Source organism: Castor canadensis, chromosome 3, assembly GCF_047511655.1.
Source record: "Castor canadensis chromosome 3, mCasCan1.hap1v2, whole genome shotgun sequence".
Taxonomy (NCBI): domain Eukaryota; kingdom Metazoa; phylum Chordata; class Mammalia; order Rodentia; family Castoridae; genus Castor; species Castor canadensis.
The window spans coordinates 118377314-118396000 of NC_133388.1; the positions used below are offsets into that span (position 1 = coordinate 118377314).

Genomic DNA, 18687 nt, shown 5'->3' on the forward strand with positions numbered 1-18687 from the left:
TTTATAAATACATAAATAAAATCCTGAGAATGGATCCCCAGAGCACAGGCTTCCAAGGATATTCCCTTTTTCTAGGAGGCCTTAATATATGATTCACCAGTTTTTACTCAGAGATATGTGGTATATGTATTTCCCATTTTTGAGGCCATCTCCAACTCATAAGTCACAGAAATGAGAAATGGAATGGTAACTTCCAGAAAGTCTGTTGTGATGATGAGAAACCATGTTCCTGCTGATGGGACCATTCAAGGAAGCATGGTGGTGTCCTATGAAGGGCCCACGCACTTGGTTGCCTGTATTAAATGCTAGTTTCATCATCTGTGTAACTTTGGGAGCGCAGTCTAGTTTCTTTGTATTTCAGTTCTTTCAGCTTGAAAATGGGAAAGTAGTCTAACTGTTGCAGGAGGGCTCACACAGAGACAGAGAGGGTACCAAAGCTTTTGGGAAGCAAGTTTATTAAGCAGGCCAGCAGCAACTCAGCAAACTCAAGTCCAAAGGCTGAGCCCTGAGAACAAAGAGGGCCTTCCTTATCTACCATTTAGAGCAGGTTACAGAAATGGGGTTTACATATTGTCCCATACATAGTCACATGTTATTTTATTGGCCACTTTAACCTCTGGGGCGAGGTGACCCTTCTCTGGTCTCGCTCCAAGTAACATTCCCCAAGCCTGGCTTTTCTTTGTTTCACTGTAGCACTCATTATCTCCCTTCCCCTCCCTGCCTTCCTGTCACATTCCCCTCTTTGATGCTCAGACCCACTTTTGGGTCAAGAGCATCATCTTGATCTAGGGGTTTATCTTTCCCCTAGTGCCATTACATGAGCAGCTGTCGTTTTTTTTTTTTTTTTCTTATAGTGGCTTCCATAATGGTCCTGAAAGACCGCAGTACCAGGAGGATTATGCAGGGTAATATCAGGCATGCTCCTAAGACAAGGACATTGTCCCTATTAAGGTCTTGAACCCACCTAGGGTTGAGAACCAGCTTCCTGGTCATTGGGATTCCATCCCTTTCAGGTCTGCACAAGAATAATAAGTGTGGAAAACCAGAGTTTTGATAACAACACTTTCCACTTGGGTAGTGCGCATATATGAGTCACAGTCCAAGATGAGTATCCCCAGGTAGAGAGCTGACTAAGATTAGCAAGAAGAAAACACGGAAGGTATTCATCCTCAAAGGTGAGATGGGCAACTCCTCCAACTTCCACTGTGCATAGACTAGTCAGCTTCTGAAGTGACTAGAGCAGGGCAGACATCTCAGCATTTGTGGTCTCCTGTTGTCTCCTGGGAGCAGGCTCCTGCCAGGGAAGAGCACAGGTGTTCCAAAGGGTGATCTTTTATGGTGACGTTAGATCAGGGATGTACTCCTGTTGGAGAAAAACTGGCTTCACTCGGCTGTGGTGGATCTCCGATACCTGCTACTTTAAATATGGTGGGGATGGACAAAACAACAACAAAAGGGCCCCTCCTTTTGAGGGTAAACATTCCATTCCTTTACCCAAACAGCTTTCCCCCTGGTTTATAAGGGTGTGTGGGAGTTGTTAGGCTAACAAGGGAGTCTCTTACCCAGTCATTGATTTTTGAGAGAGTCAACCCAAGGGCTTGTATCTGCTGTTTTAGGATGAGGTCACCTATTTCCTTAAGGTCACTTCACAGGCTCTTGACTAAAGGGGGTGAATGCCCAAAAAGAATTTCAAAGGGGAGAGACCTGTCCATTTGGTGGGGCTTGACCTCATCCTGAGTAAGGCTATGGGCAGTAATTGATCCCATTGTAGGTGGGTCTCCTAGCATAGTTTTTCCAGTTGCAATTTTCCTGATTATATGTTCTATTTTCCCTGCATTCTGAGGGTGGTAGGCCATGTGTAGCTTCCAAGTTATTCCTAATCCCTTAGTCATCAACTGTACCACCTCAGACACAAATGCCAGCCCATTGTCCGACCCAATAGACACAGGTATTCCGAATCAATGTTAAAGGATGATTGCCTTTAACAGGCACCTGGCCACTTTCTCAGTCCGAGTAGGGAAAGCTTCCACCCATCCTGAGACGGCGCAAACACCAGCAAATATTTATATCTGGGCCCTTGTTGGGGATTGTTTCTGGCACAAAGACTGCACCTTTCATATACCGTCTTACTTATGCTGGAGAGTTTGAGGACATAAAAATGCTGGGCCAAGGTGGTCTTGAGAGCTGTCTGCCCTGAGTGAGTTCCTTCATGGAAATGCCTGACAAATATAGGAGCCAGTGACTCAGGTATGGTAGAAACTAATGAAATGGTTACTAAAAACAACACAAAGAATCAAAGAAACAAAACCCTTAACCAAAGTAGCTAAGAGAACAAGAGAAAAGACCCAAATTAATGAAACTAGAGATGAAAGAGGGGGAAATTGCTGAGCAGGAGATGGCTGGCCGGAGAAGGAGAGGGGTAAAGACTTCTGAGAAGACAGCATCTCTAGGACATAACATTTCCTTGAAGAATGAAGGCCAGGAGGAAGGGAAGGGAAGGGGAAAGAATAAGAAATGATCTGAAATTTTTCAGAAAAGGTCTGCTGGGGAAAGACCTTTAAGGGCTCAGGTGGATGGGCTGTTCTTGAGATGGAGAAGAGGGCGGTGGGGTACAGACATACTCAGAGGGGATCATAAGGCCCACTTACTTATGCTGGAGAACTTTGATTCAGTCCTAGTTTACTCTTGGAAAAGAATCCAAGCATAATGGCTGATGGACCAAGAGCCACTCTGAGAGGAGAGGGGTAACTTGAAGATGTATGAGGAAAAGCAGCTGGGAAGTAGGAAACCAGTACTGGATTCAACTGGAAAGGGCATCAGATACTCTACAGAGATCAGGGAACTTCAAGAAAGGAGAGGTATTGGAAAGGGTACTGTCTGGAGGACTGAATGGGGTATACCATGGAGGATGTTTCTAAACTGTGAAAGTATGGGACATCACTGTAAGGAGTCAGAAAAGGTACTGTAAAGTGATACAGTGGCCCCTGCTGAGCATTATCACCTACCTCCTAAGGCCTAGGGTCCAAGGACCCCTGGTCAGGGTTCTGCAGTGCAGGAGGATCCAGGACAGTGGCCAGAGAGCTGCCTCTTAGGTCCTGCAGGTAACTAGAACTCTGTCAAGGAAGCTATGAAACATTGACTTTAAAGCTGTGTATAGGTATCCAGGCAGAGCTGGGGGATGGGGACTGTACCAGCTCTCATTGTGAATCCTACTGATCCCTCATTTCTCTCCTTCATTTCTCTCACTTACTGATGTAGGCCATATCTACATTCCACTTTCCTTGTTGCCTGGCATCACCTTGGATCTGCTTCTTCTGGCTCATACCTCTGCAAGGAGTTGGAAGAGGAGGATCATGGTGACTCCTGGGAGTTGGAGGAGGAAGATCATGGTGATTATTGGAAGAGAAGGATCACAGTGCCTGCTGGGATTGCAGTGGAGTCTGAGACTGGGGTCCTGTTGCCCCCACATCTTCCTTGCCCCAGCCTGGACATGTTTGAAGAAACTAGACAGAAGAAATTGGTTGCAGCTGAGAAAAATCAGAGTATCAGCAGAGGACCATTCCTGGTGTTCCTGCAGTAAGGAAGAAGAAAAAAGTAAAAAATGATGGTAACCCTGAGATAACCACTGCTGGTGAATATAACTCCCCTGAGAATGTGCCCCAAGACCATGCTGCTTCTGCACCAACTGCTCATGATACTGTGTTAGTGGCCAGTGTCCCTTCATCAGACACTGGTATCTCTGGGATCAAAGTGCTTGAGTATGAGGCTATATCATTTTATCAACTGGGAAGCAACAACATCTGTGAATAAGAAGGATCTGGAGCAAGATGCCCTTAACTTGTGCAAGAACAAGACCACCCTGCAGAAGAAGAATTCACAACTGGAAGAGGGACTTCAAGTACTTATGACTGAGAAAAAGGTCATGAGGCCCAGCATGGGAAGCTGCAGAAGAAGCTGGAGATGTCTGAGGCCTTGCTGCTGCAGTCCTCGAGCCAGATGGGGCAAATATTGGCACAGATTCCATCCTGAAAGAGGATAAGAAGCACAGCTCCAGAGAAGTACTCCTGCTAGAGACTATCTTGGTGGATCTGAGGATCCACCTGGTGGAACCACCACTCCCACAGCCTCCAGCAGACCCTACTGAGACAGAACAGTGGCTGGATGGAGAGGCTCAGCAGCTGAGGAAGGATCTAGAGAACCTGGCAGGACAGCTAGGTGCCCAGGTGCATGACAATAAAAGACTGAGTCCCCTCAACCAGTAGCAGGAACAGCCAAAATCAGGACAAGCAGGTGGACGATGGCAAGAAGAACATTAATTGCATGGAGAATGATCATAGCATCAGCCAGAAGATCTTGCCAAACTCCATGCTCAAGGAGCAACTGGCCAACTCCAGGATGGCTTGTCAGGCTGAGGAATGACATGAAGTTGACCATTGCCCTGTTGTCAGAGTCAAATGTCAAGAACCTGGCCAAGACACTGGGCCAGCTTCAGGAAAACCTGGACAAGCTCAAGGCGATGGTGGAGCTAAAAAGCCAAGAGACTCTGGGTCTGCAGGAGCAGCAAGAACAGTGCCTGAACCATCAGTGGCAGGATGTGTGGCCCATCAACAGCACGTGACTGTCTACCAGCAGTCAATCTGCAAGACAGAGACACCCAAGAACCAGCAGTATCTGATGCAGACCCATTGCCTGGACCAGCTGCAGCATGTGGAGGTTCAGAGCACTATGGAAGCTGAGATAGCCCCCCCCCAGGAGGTGCAGAACACCCAGGGGCACCTGAGAGCCAACAGCCAGCAGAGTCAGCAGCTGCAGACCCAGCTGAGCCTCCTTGTTCTATCTGGGGAAGGAGATGGTGTAGACAAAAGGATGAAGAGGCTCCTGGGCCCAATCTGTCCATGGCAGAGGATCTAGAGAGCTGAGAAGCCATGGTGGCTGGGGAAGTGCAGCTACGGTGGTAAGGGCAGCCAAAGAAGATGAAGGCAACCTGCTTGTGCATTGCTCACCTGCCAGCCCTTCCCCACACTGAGCTGGAGAAGCAGGGACAACAGTGTGTCTGAGGAGAGCTGGTTCCTGGAGGTCATGTCAGAAGACATGGAGCATGAAGAAGGACTACAACATTGTGCACACAGCTCTCTAGGGTGTCATTGGAAAGTGCATTGCCCTCTACAAAACCCATGGGGCAGCACAGAAGTGCTTCAAGAAGAGAAAGCAGAGACCATCAGCTGGCTGACCCAAGATAAGAGTAGATAATGGAGGGAGCTTCAGGATTTGGAGCTCCAGCTTGATGATGAGCATGAGTGGTAAGGCAAGTTCCTGGCAGCTTCTCAGAGCTATACTGGTGAGCCCACATCAGAGAACCAGAGCTCCCAGGAGAAACTTAAAACTCTCTGTGAGCAAAGTGACTTTATAGCAGTTGATCTCACTTGCTACATGGAGCCTGAGGAAGAATTTGGAGCAGCTTCACCGTAGAGATACTCTTTATGCATCAGATCATGCAGCTACATTGTGAAACCCAGAACCCCAGGACTGCAGGTTCCAGTGACAAGCCCTACAGCTCTTACTTTATGCAGGTTAGGAGAAGATGAGATGACTTGTACTTTCTTTTAAAAATTGACAGGCAAAGCCTAGAGAAGTGGGACCAGGACTTTGCCCCACCCCAGTCCCTGCCACCCTGTCCTTGCCACTTCTTCCCAGTCATCCTTTTACCTTTAGTAAGATTTGGCCCATCTTAACAAAAACGTGCAGACACTGCAGTCTTGATAAGGGCAGATCAGTAGTTGAGAAAATAGAACAAAAAGTGTAAGAAACAGGGATATTTTATTAAAGCTGAAAATATGATAAAGTTTGATGTACCCCTTTCTTTCTGCCAATCATCCAAAATGCTAGAGCCCACCACCACTGTGATGAAGGGAGGTATAATAAATTGCATATGTGATGTGAATCTTATCTTCAAGAGAGAATATTTCTGTTTATAAGACATAAATTAGCCTATATGGAGGATGCCTACATGATTGGATGATCATTTATCAAGTTTATTTAAACTGCAAATACTACTAAACTGCAAATCTGTTGAACTTTTCCTTCTAACAATATTTGAGAGGAAAATCTAATGTGAAGAAGAGATATTATTAGAGTTTTAGATAGATCTGAATTTTTCTAAGCATGAAGGATTATTTTGATGTGCAATCCCCCAGCACCACAAAAGCAAAACCAATGGGGGAGACAGGCCAGGACTGAGCCCTGCAGATGGATTCCTTCCAGTGTCCTGGGCTGTCTTTGAAAAGCCCATGAGATACCTTTGTCAGTGAATTCTTCCCAGCGCTCCCACACTCACCTCTGTCATCCAACGTGCTGGAAGGCTGAGGGAGCTGCTTCTGTGTTGAAATTCCTTAGCCTTTGTTTATGGAAAGTACAATTTAAAAGCTAAAAATGGCTTTCAGGCTGATTGGGAAAAAATCAGGCTTTTTCAATCTTTTTTTTTTTTTCCTAGCCTACTGCATGGGAATAAATGATTTTCTAGAGAAAGCAAGACTCAATGCAAATTGAAAGGCGCTTTTTCGTAGTTAGCCAGGCTCAGAAGACCAGAAATCGTATGTTCTCCCTCATATGCAGACTTTAGACCTAAAACAAATGCAGTAATACTATTGGACATGGGTAACATGCCAAGGGGAGAACTCTTACAGGAGGAATAGAGAAAGGCAGGAAACACTTGAAAGTGTTTGATGTGCCCACTGTAGAGGAGCAAATAATCTCAAACTGACAGAGGCCACTAGGGAAGGTGCCCAGGAAGTGGTGAAGAGGTCTGGCAGAGATGAACAAATGTGCGTTGTAATACACTTGTTCATGGAAGCAATGCTAGGAATCTCTCTGTGTAGCTATCGTTACCTCAAACTAGCAAAAACGCTATGTCTTTCTTATTATCTCTTATGTTTTCTCTTCAACAAAATTGGAGAAGAGGGCAGAACAGGTTCTGCCTGGAAGCAAAGGGGGTGGGGAGGAAGGAGGAGGGGTGGTGTGTGTGTGTGTGGGAAAGATGGCTGAAACAGTGTATGCACATATGAATAAAGTGAATAAACAATTTAAAAAAAAAAAAGAAAGGCGCTTTTTTTTTAACAATGAAAGATCATATACTATTTGAAAAGGCATTTAAATGTCCTAAATTTTTTCCATATTATACCATGATAAGCAAATATGAAAAGATCTTGTCTTCAGCAATCACTAACGATATTTAAACATGGCTGAAAATACCAAAGGATCAGGTAGCCAATTTATTTCTTAAAATACTTTATATTTAGGTGGAAGAAATATCCGTGGAAAATGGGATCTAGACATCCATTATTTATTCCAAAAGCATTTACTAAGCAGCTTTGCTGTGCCAGATTCCAGGAGAGCTCTGGGGTCGAAATGATTGTCCAAAGATTGTGATAGGTACAGAGACAGTCCAGGGAGGAACATGGAATGTCTGGGGAGGGGCAATAGATGTGTAAGTGACAAGAAGAAGTGCAGAAACTTTCTTATGAAACAAAAAGAGACAAACCATTTTGGTGTAAGTAGAACTGTTGAAGCAGATATTAGTAAGTTCTTGAAAGTAGAAGGCATTTTAAACAACAGGGTCATGGTTGGCGAGGCATTGAATTTCAAATAGCCTAGCATTGAGACTTTCTGGTACCTGGATGAATTTAAGATTTTTCTTTAATATGTAAGCTGAAGATTGAACCCAGGGTCTCCCACATGCTAAGCATGCACTCTAACTGTGAGCTACACCACAACTGCTAGGAAGAGTTTAAGGGGAAGCTGACAGGAGGCAGAATAACCATTAGAAACATCTGACTTTCTGTTCTTATTGAATCCTTCTGGGTCCAAGTAACTGACGAGGCAGAGTTGGGGAAGAGTAAAAGGAAGAGGTGTCTTTCCTTAAATGAGGGATGGAGGGACCTGGAGGATAGGCAGGTTACCTGACACTTTCTTACCAGAGTTGACAGCTTGCAGTCTTAGCCCATTTTTCCTCCTCTCCTTTCATCCTGGCATAACTTTTCTTTGGAGCCACAACTTTCAAATATTGGGAGTTCTGCTGTGCTTCCTAGAATGTTACAGAAGGTTTCACAAAGTTAAGGTATGTATGTGTGGTGGGGTCACAGACATTCCTTCACAACACAAATGCAACATGCTCATTTGATTAAGTCACTTAACTGGGACAGAACCTGGCTTCCGTGAAAATATTCATAGAAGGAGAGGCTTTGCATCAAGTGTAACACATATCCCCAGTGTGCACATGATAGTGTTCTGTGATGTAGCAGAAATGCACAGGAGGAGGGGATGGGGTTGTGGCTCACTGGTAGAGTTCATGCTTAGAATTCGTGATGCCCAAGGATCAATCCCCAGCATGAAAAAATGAACAAAAAAACAAAGGAAAACACACAGTGTGTGATTCTTTTTTCTATTTTGAGGAGCAGTGACTTGGAGTCAGGCATTTAGCCTTTCTTAATCTGTTTTAACCCCTAAAGAAATGGCAACTCCAACACTGCTGTGAAAGGGTTACCAGGAGACTCAAATTAGTCTTTGCACAGTGTAAGCTTGATAAAATGGTATTATTGATACTCAAAGCTTCAACTTCAATTTAAAATGAGCTGCATAAAATGATTTCTAAAGTCTACTCTTGATTCCAGCTTCTGTGGGTCTATAGTGATCATTCTTATTGGCTAAATCAGAGCATTTCTGTTTTTAAATTATGCTAAAAAATACCACTATATACAATACACACTTACAAATATAGGAATTAGACCCATGTTTTTTAAATCTTCTATTTTCAGTACCTTTCCATAATATTTGTAAATAATAGCCACATCACTTAGAAATCCTCATTGCCCATTTGTCTTTCTAGACCACGGCACCCTAGCGGTCACTCTCTATTGACAATGGTCCACAAATAGACTGCAGAGGTGTCAAGATATCTACCTCCTGTGCCTCAGAGAACTGGGCGGGGCTAGGATGCCAGAGTCCCTGTTCATCCCAGTGTGCGGTGTATCATCACTGTTCTTCATTTCTCTGTGTGCCATGACAGCTAACATTAGAGAACCATGGGGTAGACTGATCAGTTACCAAATGCTTTCCATTCATGGTGGCTACACATCAATCACATTGAATAAAGTATTTTGGTTTTTTGGATTCAGATGTTTTCCTTCTAAACTTCTCTAGTTTATTGGTAATCACTTTGGATTTTAGTAATTGCTACAGAATCAGATTCACAAGTCTAAGAATAGAATGTTGGTTGTATTTTCATTTGAGTTTAAAAATGCTAATTTGAGGTATGACAGACATGCAAAAATCATTTTTTTAATTCCTAAAATAGAGAAACCTTGAATTTAGGAGTTTGAAATTTTAAAATATTCTTGTATTTCAAGTAAAGGTAGAATTCCTACCTGCAACTAAAATTAATTCACATTTCCAACAGTAGGAGAAGAAAAAGAGAATAGCTATGGGAGAAGAAAGATACGGGTTTTGGGTTTATTTGTTGGATTTTTCTTCTTCTTCTTGGTTTTTTTTTTTTTTTTTTGGAGCTGAGGATTGAACCCAGGACCTTGCACATGCTAGGCAAATACTCTACTACCGAGTCACATTCTAGCCCAGGTTTTTTGTTGTTTGTTCTTTTTTTTCTAGTGTGTGTGTACTTTTTTTTTAAACAGCGTGTTCTTATGTAGCCCAGGTTGGTTTCAAATTCACAATTCTCCTACCTCAGCATCCTAAGTGCTGATAAGTTTTTCTTACAAATAAACATGTGCAAATCTTCCTGTGCAAGAGTTGTTTTTATGATGTTTTTGTATTAAACATAAAATTTTTCATTCAGAAAAGAAAATAGTAGACTATCCTATCAAATATCAAATAGTAGACTATTCTATCAAATATTTCAAAACCTTCACATTGAAAGAATTTTCACATCTTTGGATATGAAACATGAAATGTTACCATTTAACCTTTTTCAAGAAAACTCAGGTAAAGAAATGGTACAATGCCTGGATTCCAGACTTTTGTTGTTGTCCTTGCTGTCATTTTTAAAGGAGGCTAAAGAACAATTTATACCACAATCAAATGCATTTGAATGGTGGGAAATAATAAAGGAGGGCTCTTTTTCTGTTTTTCTTTTCTATGGCTAGTGTGAGATTCCTAGTATTTTTTAATGGATGCAGAACTTGAACTGCCTTAAATATTAGTTAAATATGATTTGGAGCTTAGTGTCTGTTGAGTTTCATGTGACCTCTTGACATATGGACTTCATCCCCTGTACCATAAATTGTAATTGCACATTGTGCAGTTCTTTATTCCTATATTTCAAATGTCTCATTAGATACAGGTTGATGTTTTGTATTGTTCCAAATAGAAACCAAACTCTTTTGCCTAGATATTAAAGGCAATGTTTTTCTAACATTTTAAATCTTGGATGGTTGTAGAATTAAGGAAAGAAAAACAATAGTTTTACTTAGGAGATATAATGGGGATTTTTAACTACACAAAGCAGAAATAAAAATAATGCCTTTTGACAGGAGGTTTTGTACTGTGACATAAAGGAAATCAAGAGTCAGGTGTGTTGGACATTAGTTACTAGGGAGCTGGGCTTCTTTCTCTTTCTCCTCCACCATAGAGCAATCCATCTGTGAAAGCACCTCATGGTCCATGATGAGTGCCAAAGCTCCAATCGTGACATCTACCTTGACTGGTGATGTAGGACAAGTGACCACCCATGATTTTTGGAACCATCCCAGCAGTCCCACCCAACCTTTGAAGACATCTCATTGGAACAATTTCAGCCATGTCAGCACATAGCTGCTAGAGAAGCTAAGATTTGTCAACTATAGCTAGGCACATTACTACTGCCAATAAAATTGGGATCTTGTTGTGAATGAAAAACGTAACAAATTGTGAGGTAGACAATTAGCAGTCTGTACTTTTTAATTTAGAACTATTGTCAGTGTCAAGATGAAAATGTACTTTCCTTTCAGTAAATAACAACAGAAAAGAGATGACCTCAGAATTTGGAGAAGAACAGGTATCACCATAAGAGTAAACAAGGAAAGTTGTGCCTTACCATCATTGTATCAGGTACTACTTTGCCTGTACATTCATCCCCAGGGTCATGCAAAACAATGATTTAAGGCCAGGTGAATTTCCAATGATAACTGGCATTTCCCACTGCCCTCTCGTCCATGATTCCTACCTAGAAATTAAATTTTCTAGTCGCTATCCACAGAGGAGGTGTTAACTTCCTAACAAACAATCCTTTCCTAGTTAAAATTTGGAATTTCTTGGTCATGTAAAAATGTGTTTTCACCAGTGTAACCCATCTAAATTTCTAATCTCCTTTTATAAAAAGGCTGCTTAAAATGTTTAAAAGCAACATATCGTCAAGGCTTTCTTAAGTTACTAATTTTCAAATAATTTCATCTCAATAATTTTATAGACAGATTTCTTCCCAAAAGTAGTTTTAAACATACTTTTCAAACCATTGTTTTATTTACTGTGCTCTAATCAATGTAATAACATACTGGAATTATTATTAGGAAACAGTGTTCACACTTCAGTTCACTGCACTGCATCCCCACTTACGGGGAATTAATTACTTCTTTGTGTTTTCACTGGCTTGTGGGTTTGTGAAGAAAGAATAAGTAAACATAAAAAAAATACTCTGAGTTGTTATGAAAAGTAGCAACAAAAAGGTCTAGAATGAGGGTAAAATACATCTTTGCTTATCTCTGTGTTATATTAGTTCTTCTATTTTTTAATACTTATGTCCATAAATGATTGAGTTGGCAATTATTTATAAAAAAAAAAAACAGGTAAAATACAAAAAGTCTGATATTTTAGGGGACATAGGCACAGCCACAGTCATGCTTCCAGGAGCTACCTAAATTTATATTGTTAAGAAATTGTTGTTCAATAGCCAACTTGGAAAGGTTTGAAGTTCATCTACCTTGACCGGTGAATATGGTTTTTTGAAGTTTGTTTTCATTTGAAAAAGATGAACGTCAGGCTTCACTGTGGTGTTGGGAATAAAGTTGACCCAAAGTGAACATCATGAACATTCTGGGAAGCCCTGGGGCCTTTCAAAGTGTGAGCCTGTGCTACCTTTAAGATGAGAGCAATTGCTTGCACATTTTGGAACTGTATCTTACCCAGCAGGTGTCTCTCAGTACCATTCAAAGGCAGGGCCTTTTTCACATTCATCCTTTGTTTCACAGTGCTCAATGAAGTGCCTCATACAGGTATTTGACAAAGGACTTCCCAATTTAAATGTTTATGGCAATTAGAATAAATGGAATTGAACAAGAAATGACAGGTAGATGGAATGCTTAGTCAAATATCTGTAGGAAAAAAAATCCTCCTGTTAAATATGGAAAATGACAAAGTAGGAGTGTTTCCTTCAGCATAATCCAAAACCCAAAAGTGTTCCCTAACTTTATTTATCTAACACTCTCAACCATCCAGTAAAAATAAACAAACACAAGCAAAAGCAAGAAGAAATCTCATAGGCTTATGAAGTACCCACTCTAAACATATGCCGTATTTCGGTGCACTACACCCACCAATGTCTTCATGTCTCCACTCCAAGAGAGAACTTCATGTCTCCACTCCTATTATAAACACAGACCTCATGAGGTCTATCATGTAGTCTTTCTGGTATCTTCCTAGCTTATTTCGGGGAGAAGGAGAGGTAATGGGTGGTGAATACATCGGTAATAAGTAGTGGTGATCATTTATAGTGAAGGAGGTAAAAACAACACTATGAAAAGCATCCATAAGGAACCTCAAAGAGACAGTTTGGTGTCAATTTTGTATTGAGAAAACAGCATTCTACACCTTAGTATCACTTAGGGAAAGTGAATTATACCCAAGGGCAATATTGACATTAATAAGGATGCCCCAGATCCCCAAAAGAGTGGCAACATCTTCAGTACTCTTTGAAGATCAGGAAATTACTGTGAATGGTCCAAGTTAAAAATCACACCAGAGGAGATGATGGAAAAACAGCCACAAGCCACCACGTGCAATATATTAATCAGACCTGACCTCGTCCATCCAACAAGCAGGAAGTCAGGCCTCAGGATTGTGGAGGGCTCCTGTGGGACTCCATGATTGGGTTGGAGAACAAGTCTTACTGGGGATGGATGAAGGAGGGGATCTCAGGGGATAGAATTTCCATGGACTAGGGATTGTGAGGATGATGTCATTATCGTGTGAATTAAAGACAGCTGGCAACCACCTTCCCTCCTTCTAGAAAGTTTCAGGGTTTGGGATGGGTGATGGATTGCTAGGATCACAGGAAAAACCAAGTCTAGTCTTCTTTCTGTCTCTGGAAAATGAAACACTACAGTAATAACAGCAAGCCTGAAAATGACAGATTTTGTGATTATGCACAATTTCACCTTCTGCCTCAGCACCAAGAATTGATTAACCGTTGCAAGTTGTCTTGTGACTCCACAATGCTAAATACAAATAGAGGAGACCCTCTAATTCGTGGAGTTGTGACTTGTGATCTTGAGTATTCATGTTTAACCTTACCCGGTCAATCCCTCACCCAGCAACAAGCTTTGTTTTACTGAGCTCTGAAGGGTTCCCGTCTGTTCCTAAGGTGAAAGGGGGCTGCACATGGTGTGGGGCTGCAATAGTGATGTCCTGTTTTGTTCTGGGGAGCTACTGAAAGGCGTTGTGCAGATGCCTGGGAACATCGGCAACACCTGAGGTTCATTGTTATCCCCAATTTTTCTCCTCACTCCTACACTCTTTAGATGTAAAAGATCTTGAAAGTGAAAAGGCACTTTGAGAGAAAATGCAAAAACAAAACAGGTACAAAGAGTCGAGTGTGCAATTGTCACCTTCTACCCTTTGCTGCATAATTTTGGATAGAACCCTTAACTTCCCCAAGCTTCCATTTTCTCATTAATGAAAAAACAGAGTAAAAATAGTTCCTATTTCATAAGTATATGACTAGGATATAGGAATGACCAGGAAGGATTCATCTTTGGTATGGACTGTATGTATAGTAGAGAAATTGCTACTTGTTGATAAAGGATAAAGTCACATCCATGTTGTAGAAATTGTGGGAATTTGCAGTCTTGGAAGAGTAAAAGGAACAAAGGGAGTGCCGATGGATTTTCAGAAGCCAAGGAGACAGAATAGGATATAAATATCTGAGGGATGAAGAAGAAACAGGTACTAAAACAAGAGGGAGAGGAGACAAGGGAGCAGAAGGAGAGGGGCTTAGAAGACAAGATGTGCCTCTTTTGATTGTACTTATCCGCAGCACCTGTGTACATGGTCCTAGAAGTTATTCTCTGAAATCAGAAGCAGGAAAATCAGGCTCAGTTCTTTCCCCTTCTTGACTGAACCTATCTTAAGGTTTGGGACTCTGAGATGCTGCTACTGCTACTAGAATCAAGAGAGACAAAGTAGTTTAGAAGATTGCAAATTTGATCTTGACTTTTTGAATCAATCACTGCATCCAGTCCCTGTTCAGTTTACTCTCTGTGGCCTCATCCCTTGCCCACTCTTCCACAGTGAGGAAGAAGCTCAGAGTTCCCTAGAGCACCAGTTGTCTTGCACATCACATTAGGTTGACATATTTTTTTGAATCATACTGTCGATTCAGGGTGTGTTTTCTATTGCAACTATATTCACAGTGTTTTAAAGAGGAAGTGATAGATGGAGTGATGGGTTCCAAGGAGGTGATTAGTAGAGACAACTGAACAGGAATGGAAAACTGAGGAGGGGTGCCATTAAGACAAAAACCAATTCACTCAATCTGCCCCTTAATGTCTGGTAATAATTCACCATAAAATATAAATAATAAGGGCTGTGTGATGCTGGTTTATGCCTGTAATCCTAGCTACTTGGGAGACTGAGATCAGGAGGATTGAGATTTGAGGACAGCCCAGGCAAATAGTTTATGAGACCCCATCTCCAAAATAACCACACAAAATGGAGTGGAGGTGTGGGTCAAGTGGTAGCGTGCTTGCTTTCCAAGTGCAAAGCCCTGAGTTCAAACCCCATCCCACCAATTAAAAAAAAAGATATAAAATTTGGTGGTAGTAACCTATCTTTGTGCATAAAGTTTGTTTAATAAATAAACTTCAATATTGTTCTGGACCTCTGTCAGTTTCCATTAGTCCATCTCTGTCAAGAATTTGAGGAACCTTGCTCTTGAGAGTATCTAGAAGGGGATGTTACTGGACTTTTTAAAGGTGCTCAACGGTTGCTTACAGATACTTGCTGAAGCCAGCTTAATGCCCTCTAATGGTTAACTCCATCAGTTGTTGATGCTAGTGAAGACTGAGTGTGCTGGAATGATTGCTTTCTTAGCAACTCTGCAGAAGGTGGTCTTCTAAAATGGTCCTGTTAGCTATGAAATAATTGGTAATATCAATAGTGTTCTACCTTATGAATGCTTAGCTGCCTCAGCCAGAGCAAATGTCTGAGAAATTAGCTGTCACAGAAGAGAGTGGAAATGCCTTGGCTGATCCTTCACTTTTCCTTTTGTAGTAGTTGCTGTACTCTGGACCAGTGCTATCAGCCTCTCCTGGGCCCCACTCCCAAACCAGGAATGCTGGGGTGAGCTGGAGTAATTACCCAGATCTCCAGCTGATTCTGATGACTCCCTGCTCTACTTTATGAATTACGTACTTGAAATTGAGACAGGTACTAGAGGAAAGGTTAGATCAAAAAGAATTAACCTAGAAGGTAACACCCACGCACAGGAAATCAATGTGAGTCAATGCCCTGTATAGCTATCCTTATCTCAACCAGCAAAAACCCTTGTTCCTTCCTATTATTGCTTATACTCTCTCTACAACAAAATTAGAAATAAGGGCAAAATAGTTTCTGCTGGGTATTGGCGGGGGAGAGGGAGGGGGCGGAGTGGGTGGTAAGGGAGGGGGTGGGGGCAGGGGGGAGAAATGAACCAAGCCTTGTATGCACATATGAATAATAAAAGAAAAAGGAAAAAAAATAAAAAATAAAAAGAGTAGATACATGTAACAAAAAAAAAAAAAGAAATTGAGACCTTGTTTAGTGGTGGGATGGTTGATCTCTTGCATAACTCTTTTAAAATATTCAGTATTCTGAAACTGAGAGCCAAGTGTGGAAAAGATGTTTCTTGTAAGGAAAGCTTCCTCGAAATCTAATGGCTGGAGGGAAATTAGTGACTACATTGCCAGGGAATGAAAAAATACAAGCTAGTACTTGGATTATGATTCAGGTCTGGGTCTTCATCTTTCTTATCTGGCTTTACTTAATAACAAAATTAATTAACATTTTAAGTATGCAAATTTTGGAACATTTCTCAATTGGACTAAGTTCCAATACACAAGTAGTGGGACATAGGGAAATTTTCCTAGTTAATTTGGAATCATTGATTTACAGTAATCTGCTGTAAGGCCCAGAAGTCTATCAAATATGATCTTTTATAATTTCATGCATAGGCTTAGATTCATTTTGAATTAATTTTTGTATGTGGTATAAGGTAAGGACAAAATTCATTTTGTTGCATAGCAATATGTAACTCTTCCATCTGCATTTATTGAAAAGATTATCCTTATCTTCACTAAATTACTTTCATATCTTTGTTGAATATCAGTTTTTCATGTAAGAATGAGTCTACTTCTGATTTTCTATTCTGTTTCAGTGACCTATTTGTCTGTTGTTAAGCCAATGCTACATTGTCCTGACTATCTTGAAATCAGAATACTCAAGTGTAAAGTATATGTTATCCTTTTTCAAAGTTGTGTTGGCTATACTAGATCTTTTGTATTTCTGTGAGGTTTAGAATCAGCTTGTTAATTTCTACCTAAAAGCCTAAACTTCTGATTGGAATTACACTTAATCTGAAGATCAACTTGGGGAGAACTAACATCTCCACAATATTGAGTCCTTGAACCCACTAACGGGGTGTGTCTGTCCATTTATTTAGGTCCTCTTCAACTCAATTTCTTTCTGCAACATTTTGTGACGTTAAGTGTACAAATAAACAAGACTTTTAAAGATTTATTCCAAAACATTTAATTATTTGATGCTACTGTAGATGATACTGTTTTTAATTTTTAATTATTCATTGCTACAGTTGACTTTTGTAAGTTTATCTTGTGTTCAGCAACCTTACTAGCCTCACTTATTAGTTCTAGTAGCTCCTTGGTAGAATTTGTTAGGTTTTCTACGCAAATGATCATTTTGCTGCATTTAAGACCATTGTGCTTCTTCCTTTCCAATCTAGAAACTTTTAGATTTCTTCTTTTTCTTCTGTTGGTTCTGGGGTTTGAACTCAGAGCCTTTTACCACTTGAGCCATGCTCCTAGCCTAAAATTTGTTTTTCTTGACCTCTATTACAATCTGTAATTTCCAGGACAATGTTGACTAGAAAAAATAAAGTATACATCCTTGTTTTGTTTCTGACTCAGGAGAAATACATTGGGTACTCCACTATTAACTGTAGGGTTAGCTGTTCCTCAAAGATGTCTAAATAAAAGCTCCTAGACATGCTCTTTAATATTTCAAATAATATGCTAAAGCTTGCCTTTTTAGCATATTATTTTGAATTCCAGAGAAGAAATGTAAAGTGAAAAATAACTTTCCTCTATTCATAAAGATTAGGAATTAAGGTCAACAAAAACACACATCTTTTTTGTGCTTAACAGTTAAGGCATATCATGATTTTAAAGCACTGTTAGAACATTTTATTTAATAGCACAAGTTTTGATCTTCAGAGTGTGGTTGAGGGTTCATAGTAATCAACTCAAAGGTTACTTAGCTTGGATAAAATAGAGACTTAGTTTACTTTATTTGTCAGCCATTATAAAATGGTTAAAATATGTACTAAGCATACTAGAAATGGTAACTCCTTTATACTTTGAATACATGTAGTCTTTTAAAGATGCTCTTTAAAAGACCATCTTGAAAAAAGCTGCTTATGAATAATATTAATTCTTTAAAGGAACAACTTGCAAATAACTGATTACATTGTTTATCCTTTGGTATGCAAATAGGATTTCACTTTGAGTATCCTTTTTTACTGGGAAGCCATCTTGGAAGACAGAATTTAATCATGGTTCTTTAGGAAGAATTAAAAATAAATTAGTTTTTTCAGTTAGGAAAGTTACATCCAATAAGAGTTCTTAAATTTATGATCACACTTAAAAATTGATCTCTTGAAAATTCTATAGAATTTTTACAGATTTCTACAGATGAAAGTGGAGTCTGGCCATCTTTGTTCCTAACTGCTATTCAGATTTTTTCAGAACTGTTCAGATTTCAAATACTCTTGTGTTTTTCTAATCAGTTCTGACTTTTAGAGTAAGCATAACCTCTTTATCCATTGATTTGAATGACTTCTGAGAGATTTTTAAATAAAAATTAGGTTTGACATTGATCTACTATTTGATCCAGCAATACCACTCTTGGGGATATGCCCAAAAGACTGTGACACAGGTTACTCCACACCCATGCACAGGCACCTGCACACCCATGTTTATTGCGGCACTATTCACAATAGCCAAGTTATGGAAACAGCCAAGATGCCCCACTACTGATGAATGGATTAAGAAAATGTGGTATCTATACACAACGGAATTTTATGCAGCCATGAAGAAGAATGAAATGTTATCATTCGCTGGTAAATGGATGGAATTGGAGAACATCATTCTGAGTGAG

The 18687-nt window shown here is 40.5% G+C and overlaps 1 long non-coding RNA gene across 1 annotated transcript in view; it reads left to right on the top strand.

Annotated features, from left to right (window-relative positions):
• The window catches only part of LOC141421654 (uncharacterized), a 107069-nt gene extending 101025 nt beyond the window's left edge, over positions 1-6044 (top strand). The window contains exon 3 of the long non-coding RNA XR_012446314.1: positions 3259-6044. This is a non-coding gene — a long non-coding RNA (uncharacterized lncRNA). The remainder of the gene's footprint in view (positions 1-3258) is intronic.
• The last annotated feature ends 12643 nt before the right edge of the window (positions 6045-18687 follow it).